The 6,895-nt window shown below is 33.2% G+C and overlaps 1 long non-coding RNA gene across 1 annotated transcript in view; it reads left to right on the top strand.

The window, feature by feature from the left end:
* Positions 1–223: 223 nt before the first annotated feature.
* The window catches only part of LOC118164823, a 10,745-nt gene continuing 4,073 nt past the window's right edge, over positions 224–6,895 (top strand). The window contains exon 1 of the long non-coding RNA XR_004749684.1: positions 224–460. This is a non-coding gene — a long non-coding RNA (uncharacterized LOC118164823). The remainder of the gene's footprint in view (positions 461–6,895) is intronic.

Consider the following 6,895-nt stretch of genomic DNA (forward strand, 5'->3'; position numbering starts at 1 on the left):
TGGCCGAGCTAAGTACTGACTTAAACTATTTCATGCTGTGATTTGATGCGATGATAAATATGGGTTTAGAGTACCTACTACTGGATCAAAAGACTATTGTGAATATGACTATTTCACCAAGCAGGTTTTATGTCTTTAAAGGAATGACTTTTTTCTTTTCTGGCCTTATGCTTGATAAAATATTACCTGTCTTCAGCACTCTGTCTTTATGCTGCTCCAGGTGTCATCTACAGACTTACAAGCAAGCATTTAGCAAGCATAAAACTTGGTTAAAAGTATGAAGTCAGCATAGAAGTCATATCACTGATTACCTAGACAGAAATGCAGTCCTATTCTGCAAGCTGATCTGTAGTGCTATGTGATTCAATAACAGAAGTAGTATGAAATTAATATGAAATCATGTAACGTAACTACAGGACCACACCTTCATAGGTTTGCCTATTTTAAATCCTGTTCTTAGGTGAGACATTTTATCTGGCTGCTCAGAGAGTAAATATGCTCTCTATCTATGCCATACAACTTGACATCATAGTTTACTGTCTTGTCAGTCAAGCTAAGTTGTCTGGGGCTATATGATAAACGGGATTTCTGAAGTGACCTGGGTTAGAAAAAAAATCCAAATCCTCTTCAGTGTTAGTGTTGTTGAGCTCTTTTTATATTATATATGTATATATATATATTATTTATTTTTAAATCCAATGAATCCATTTGCAATGTTCTCTGCACACAGCTGAATCAGAATAGATTGAGAAAACAGCATACTGCTGTGCAGGCTAAGAATAAATAACTCGGTGATAGGAGCAGTTACAATTTTGCCACTAGAGGAAAGCATCAATGAACACCTTTAGGCTCTTAATTCAGGTTTATGGATTTCACTTCCAAGCTGGATGTCTAACTTTTAGACTCTCCAGCACATGGCATGATAAATGTCCAAGTCCCTTAACTTCTTTATTGTGTCTAACCCTTGTTCACTGTATCTGTAACACATTTTTTAACAGTTTTTAAGTTACTCTGCCTATGGTTAGCTGTCTGTGATGTCTATGGTGAGTGGAAAATTGTAAGGAAATACCATAGATACCTGCTTAAAATAACACAAGTTTCAAAGGTGTCAGAACATGCTATATACACTCACAAAAGTGTGCACAAAATAAAGGAAATATCTTTGCTTATTTGTTTTATAAGTAGATTTTTTTTAAAGACAGCTTTATTATGTGATGGAACTGCTAGTATATTCCTAATATATTATGCTTCCATTATTTAAGTAGTAGAGTTGAGAAATATCATATACAGTACTTCAGTTTTACATGTTACGTTTTTGCAGTTATTGTTTTGTTGTTGTTAAGCTCTTAGTAATTCAGTGTACTACAGCTTTGTAATATTGATTAAACAACTGCTTACACTTCAGATGTTGATATATTTTAGTTATTTTAGTATACTGTAAGTTGTTTTATTATTATTATTAGCAGTTAAAGTGAGAACCTTAGGCAAGTAAGGTTAATGTGCTATATTGCTATTAAGTATAATAAATCAATTTACTCATTGTTTGTGTTATGTAGAAGAAAGATGTAGGTAATTTTTTCAAAATATTCATCATACATTTTTAATAGTATGTCTAAAGAGACCTGAGTCCTGCAATTTTGCACCAATATAAAGCTAAATTAGTTTCAGTCTCACTAAGGAGTGGCAGAGTCTTTATCTTTGTGTTTTGTACATGGTAAAGAAGGTTTAGCAGTACATATTGAGATTACCTCTCCATCATGTCAGTCTATCTAACTAATTTTACAACAATTTACAGTATTATCATTAGAGAAGATAAGGCGTGTTTGAATCCTTTCAGCCACAAGAGGAACATGAACTCATGTACTGCATCCTGGCCAGGTACCCTAACCATCAGGAAAACAGGGTCCTGTGGCCACTATCACATTAAAAGGAAAGACATCGTTAGCTTCTGAGAACTTATAAATGCTACTGTAAAGATTATAGACCTTTACCAAGGACAAGATCATTACCATCGCTTGAATAGTCTGAGACAGTAAAGTGGTGAAATGAAGGGTTTTTAAAGCTTTTTTTCTTCAGGCTAGCTCTAACAAGCTTTCTGCTCTGAATGCCAGGTGGGTTGTATTGCACCATTCCCTCCCACTTCTGCTGTACTTGTTGGACAAATTTCAGTCCACATCTGCAATTTGACAGAAGGGAAGTCTTTGAAAGAATTATAATTGATCCTGGATAGTAAGACATAAGACATGGAAATGTTTACTGGCATCCACTAAATTAACTCTAGAAAGTTTTCCCCTTTTTTAGTGTTTTTAAGCTAATAGTTTCTGTCCTTTGAAACACATTAAAATTACATCTTTTCTAAGCTTTATTTAAGTTTTGTCTTAGTTATAGTATGGGTCAGAGTATATGAGTGTCTGAAGAGAACCATCTTTTTCAGCTTTTTGATAAATTCACATTTAGAATTTGAGGGCTTGGTTAAACATATTTTTTACCCATTGTTTTACAAACTATTACTACTACAAATTGTTTTACATTTAAGGAAATATTTGTGTGGAGGCTTGAAGGCTCAGCATAACCTGTCCCTGCATTTCCTCCATTTCTTGCTCAATTCTGAAAAGCAACTTGATAATTCCTATTTAAGTCTCTCAAAACTCCCTCTAATGTCATGCCTACTTAAGCCTTTACATAGAATAGAACCAGACAGCAAGCTGTGGTTATTCCTTGCTGTTCACATTTTGTTCTCTTTTCATTAACAGCTATAGTCCTACCATTCCCTCTATCTGACCTCTATGTGTATTAGAAAAGAGAAACAAACAAAAAAGCATTCAGGCACCAAAACTGTGCCAGTCATCACTGTTTTTACTTGCTTGGAAGTTATGTCTCTATTTTAGCCCTTTCTGATTTGGCCTCTCATTGTGCCTTTCTGATTGTAAGCTCTGCTGGATGAAAGCTGTCTTTTTATCTGTATTTGTTCAGCATGAAGCACTATCTTTACTGGGGCCTTTGGGTTCTACTGTCCTACAGTAATCATCTTCATTAATAGCAACAAAGAAAAGCTGTTTCAGAAATGAGAGGACTGTGCAGTGCAGGTCAGGCCTGGGCCTCTGGGACATCCTTTCTGCTGAAGGTAGTTAGTTTTCCCTTTAGAGATTTAGAATATTTTTTGACCTTTTTGGTGCAGAAGAGGTTCACTCCAATGATCAAAATCCCTCAGCCTTTCAACAAAGTTATTTTAAAACAACAACAAATCAGAAAAAATATATATATTCTTCACTGGGGATTCCCATAGTTACTTTGAGTGACCCACTTTCTAACCTTTAACTCAATAACATGGCAATTAAAGATGTAGCACAGTGTTTTGATAGCTGCTCAGATCTGCAGACATAGCTGATAATAATTTGGAGTACAATGCTCAAGTTAAAGAGCTGCAGAAAGCTGATTTGGCCTCAGCTACCTCAAGGCATATGATGCTATCAAGGAATAGATTCTTAAGCAAAACAGAAGACAAACCAATAACTTCAACAGAAAATTGTATCAGAGACAAAAAAAAAAAAAAAAAAAAAAAAAAAAAAACATTTTAAAATGAGCTAGGTAAAATTTACAGGCTATTCAGTAGGTGGCTTACCAATTAATTTAGACAGGAGGGAAACAGGAACCATCAATTTATCCTTTCTTTCAAATGTTGGTTTATTTATTCATTTATTTATTTATTTACTTCAGGTGGTTAATTACATACATATTCAGATATGTCTACGATTAGTGAAAACTCAGGCAATGATTCCTTTATAACAATAAAGATATGTCTTTATAAAGATAAACATTTCCTGGCTTATAAAGTAACAGATTTGTTCTCAAGGAACTTGAAGAATTTAACCTGAAAGTGCTTTACAAGATCTAATCAATCTTGATTATTTTATTTTGGAAGATAAATAAATAAATTTATAAAAGCTTTGTTATAATTGAACGTTGATTTCACAAACTAAAAATCTCTCTTGACTTTTATCAAGGCATCTATATATAAGCAAACAGAACGACCAGAAAAGTTACAGCCAATTATCCTTGCTATCCTTGAAGAACATGTATTTGACTAAAACATATTTTCTTAGGAAACCAGTTATGGTAAGATTCCAAAGCAGTCTGAGATGAGTGGGCAGGTAGATGAAACATCTCTTCATGACTAAGAGACTGATCAGTAAAAACTATTTTCTTCCTACAATATCCACTTGCAAAAATTAACTCTTCACTATGATTTCTGGACTGAAGAGTCCCTCAACAGTTACCTAAACAGTACCAACTGAGTTTGTACAAGGCTCTTCTGGTTTGAACTTCACCTCCATTTAGAATCAATATATAGAGACCTCTTGTATACTAAGTACCCAGTCTGGTAGGTTCACTCAAATCAAATAGAAAACAATCTCCTTTTTTTAAGTGTGACAATTTTCTTTCAAAATGTGCCATACATTTTATTTTATTTTATTTTATTTTATTTTATTTTATTTTATTTTATTTTATTTTATTTTATTTATTTTATTTTATTTTGCTTTGTTTTGTTTTGTTTTGTTTTGTTTTGTTTTTACCCCACCTTTAGACCTTACCCCAGTCTATCTAATAATTTAAGTAGGACAGGGCAGCTTCATACCTTTCGTGCTTAAGTTGGCGCATTGGAAGATGGAAACAAAAAAAGAGGAACCACTGTGTTTTCATCCCTAAAACATCTTGGACATATCTGTAGTTCTGCTGGATGCCTCAGAGATATTTATGGCTCATGAGGCTAACAGGATGACTGATGTCAAGTCCATTAAATGATATCTAGAGCTATAGTATTCCTGCCTTTATGTCCACTGGTTTTTGAGAAAGGACAATCAGTTGGGTGCTCTGAAATAGTGCACTAAGTATGCATCTCTACAGGTTTGAAAACCACAGGAGGCACTCTGTATTGGGCCTTCAATCACTGTTGTAAAAAATATTTAGCAATGGAAAGTCTACTGCTTCTGTTGGTTGTTTATGACAGCAGTTAATTATCCTCACTGTTAAAAATCTGTTTTCTTTTGTATATGACTTTGTCTGGCTTCAGTTTACAGCCCTTGATTCTTGTTACACTTTTCTCTGTTTCATTAATAGAAACTTTATCATTTTCTACCAAAGAAAATACACATGCACTGTAATTAGACCTGGCAGGCAAATTGTTTTCATATTTCACAAAAGCTTTTGCCATTTTCAAAAATTTAGGAGTATATTTCATGAGAGAATGTAAAATGTAAACCAAAACTAAATACAATTTCACTTCTCCATGTAAGTAATAATATTGAAATATTTTGTGAAGATTTTAAGAACTGGATTTTTTTACACTTTGTTGTTGTTGTTGTTGTTGCTATTGTTTAAATTTTGAATGCTATCATAATATTTCCAAATCATCTGTTCAGTAAACAGAACTAATCAAACTCTTAATTTTCTCAACCTGAAGGACTTTCCTTCACCTCCAGAAGTGTACCTGTAATTCTTTTTATTCATGCTTTTACTTAGTGACAGCACTAGGGTTTTCTCAAAGGTGTAAAAATACTTGCCCTCTAATCTCTGCTTTGTCATCAACAGATAAGAGAGTTACATTTTTCTTTTCCTCATAGTATTTCCTTTGGAGTTTATGCTAAATGTTGCTTTTTAGACTTCTCCCTCTCCCACACTTTTTTTTTTATTATTATTATTTTTGGCTTATTAATTTCCAAATCCTATTTATCATCCCTCTTTTGCATGAAGTAACACTTCCATTTTGTAACAGGAGTATACATTTCTAAACTCACATTAAGACATCACAGTCGTATATTATAAAACTTGTTTTGATGTTTTCCTTGTAAATATATATGCGACCTATAACTAATCTCCTTATCCTTTATAATAGTCCCCCTATTGCCTTTTAGATCTGCTGTCCTTGTCACATCTCTTCACTTTAACTCACAGTCCTTACTCTTTTTTTTTTTTTTTATAAAAAAAAATAATGTTATTTTTGTTTTGCTTTAATCCTGTGGACCAGATGACTAAATGTCTCTTACATGTTTCAGTGATTCTCCTAGGAAGACCTTATAATAATTTGTCTTTCTCCTCAGATGGAGTCTCAAACATTTCCCTTTGACCAAATACTTTATTATATCAAAATACCAGTATTTACCACAGGATTTTCATTGACTTTTGATTTTTTGGTCATTTTGCTCATGTATTTGCACAATGATTTACCTCCCATTACCAAGTTTAACTAAGTAAAAATCTAATGCAACAATTATCTAATGTAAGTAACAATTACATATATTTATTAAAGCAGGGAGTGACAGAATCTATGGATTTAATAAAAGCTAGGTGAGATTATGAATATGACCGTACTACCTAAGTAATGGTAAGAAAATAGTTATGGCTCTGCCATACTTCCCTTAGGGTTCTCCTTTTTCTGTCATGTCTATACAACATAGATATATACAGTCTCACTTAACTGTTGCAGTCATACTAGTAAACTTTCATTATTTACATTTAACAGTATCTCAGTCTTTCCCTGCAAATGATCATTCTACATACATATATATTTATATATATATAAATATAGATGAGATCAGACTCACATCAAACTATTCATCCAGAACTCAATGCAAATTTTAAAACACTACATCTACTAAACTTCTGGACTCAAAATGTTTTTTGTGACTAGGTAGGTATTTTACTGTACAGTGGAAGACTACAGTCCTGACTCTCACAGAAAAAACAAAACAAAACAAAACAAAACAAAACAAAAAAAAAAAACAGGTTTATATGTGTTACTGGTATGAGGTTATAAAAAGCTGAAATAAAAATTATCTCACACACAAATCAGGGAAGGGAAGGGAAGGGAAGGGAAGGGAAGGGAAGGGAAGGGAAG

The sequence above is a fragment of the Oxyura jamaicensis genome, chromosome 3 (assembly GCF_011077185.1).
Source record: "Oxyura jamaicensis isolate SHBP4307 breed ruddy duck chromosome 3, BPBGC_Ojam_1.0, whole genome shotgun sequence".
In the NCBI taxonomy this organism is placed as follows: domain Eukaryota; kingdom Metazoa; phylum Chordata; class Aves; order Anseriformes; family Anatidae; genus Oxyura; species Oxyura jamaicensis.